We start from the raw sequence: 2,211 nt of genomic DNA on the forward strand, positions 1-2,211 counted from the left end.
TTAGCCACAATATGTTTATTTATTTGTTCAGTCCTAGAGTACAAAGATCATGGCATTTGGTCCCATCACTTCATGGGAAATAGATGGGGAAACAGTGGAACCAGTGTCAGACTTAATTTTGGGGGGCTCCAAAATCACTGCAGATGGTGACTGCAGCCATGAAATTAAAAGAGGCTTACTCCTTGGAAGAAAAGTTGTGACCCACCTATACAGCATGTTGAAAAGCAGAGACATTACTTTGCCAACAAAGGTCTGTCTAGTCAAGGCTATGGTTTTTCCAGTGGTCATGTATGGATGTGAGAGTTGGACTGTGAAGAAAGCTGAGCACCAAAGAATTGATGCTTTTGAACTGTGGTGTTGGAAAAGACTCTTGAGAGTCCCTTGGTCTGCCAGTCCATTCTGAAGGAGATCAGCCCTGGGATTTCTTTGGAGGGAATGATGCTAAAGCTGAAACTCCAGTACTTTGGCCACCTCATGCGAAGAGTTGACTCATTGGAAAAGACTCTGATGCTGGGAGGGATTGGAGGCAGGAGGAGAAGGGGACGACAGAGGATGAGATGGCTGGATGGCATCATTGACTCGATGGATATGAGTCTGAGTGAACTCCGGGAGTTGGTGATGGACAGGGAGGCCTGGCATGCTGCGATTCATGGGGTTGCAAGAGTTGAACACGACTGAGCGACTGAACTGAACTGAACTGAGAGTGTACAAAAAGGCACTTCAAAATAGCTAACCTTTATATTTGCAAGAAAAAAATAGCCAGCAGTTATTACCATTTTTCTGCTCATTTGCTTTGGCTTGAGGGTATAGAGTCAAAGTACTCTGCAAATATTACTTGAGTTTGTTCTTGTGTCTCCACCCAGGGTTGCAGTGTTATTAATTTTTAAAAGCATTAAGTATATTTGTTTCTATTTCAGATTGGACTTGTTTCCCCATCTTTACTGAGAATGTGAAATACACAGCTGTGCGTGTGTGTTACAAAATATGAAACATTAATAGAGCTCCAAATGTCGACAATCTAAGAAGTTACAGTCAGAGAAGTGATCCTCTCAATTCTTTTTACATCTTTCCCAGGACATCACTTTCCTTCCCATTCTTACCAATGAATGCAGGTATTACCAATTACTAAAAATAAAACAATCGTTTGCTGAAGGACATTAGGATGTTTCCATGCCCTAGCTATTGTAAACAGTGCTGTAATGAGCATTGGGGCGCATGCTTTTTCTTCAATTATAGTTTCCTCAGGGTATATTCCCAGTACGGGGATTCCTGGGTCATATGGTAGTTTTATTATTAGTTTTTGAAGGAATTTCCATACTGTTCTCCATAGTGGCTGTATTAATTTGCATTCCCACCAATAGTGCAAGAGCGTTCCCTTTTCTCCACACTCTTTCCAGCATTTATTGTTTGCAGACATTTTAATGATGGCCATTCTGACTGGTGTAAGGTGATACCTCATAGTTTTGGTTTGCATTTTTCTAATAATGAGCAATATTGAGAATTTTTTCATGTGTTTATTAGCCATTTGTATGTCTTCTTTGGAGAAATGTCTGCTTAGGTCTTCTGACCAACTTTTGACTGGGTTGTTTTTCTGGTACTGAGTTGCATGAGCTGCTTGTATGTTTTGGAGATAAAGAAATTGAAGTAGATACACACAATGGAATATTATTCAGCTATAAAAAGGAATGCACTTGAGTGAGTTCTAATGAGGTAGACAAACCTGGAGTCTATTATACAAAATGTAGTAGGTCAGAATAAGAAAAACAAATATTTTCTATTAATGCATAAACATAGAATCTAGAATGACGATACTGATGAACCTATTTGCAGAGTAGCAATGGAGATGAAGATATAGAGAACAGACTTGTGAACACAGTGTGGAGGGAGAGGATGAGATGAATGAAGAGAGCAGCATGGATACACACACATTACCATATGTAAAATAGATAGCCAGTGGCAATTTGCTCAAACCAGGGCCCTGTGACAGTTTAGAGGGATGGGATAGAGTAGGGGACTGGAGGGAGGGGACATATGTATACCTATGGCTGACTCATGTTGTTGTATGGCAGAAATCAATGGATTTTGTAAAGCAATTATCCTTCAATTGAGATAAATAAACTTAAAAAATAAACTGAAACAGTTATATTTGACATAAAGACTATATATAATATAATTTGTATATAATATTAGCAACAATACCTTTGTTTTATG

Source organism: Oryx dammah, unplaced genomic scaffold, assembly GCF_014754425.2.
Source record: "Oryx dammah isolate SB20612 unplaced genomic scaffold, SCBI_Odam_1.1 HiC_scaffold_18, whole genome shotgun sequence".
Classification (NCBI taxonomy): domain Eukaryota; kingdom Metazoa; phylum Chordata; class Mammalia; order Artiodactyla; family Bovidae; genus Oryx; species Oryx dammah.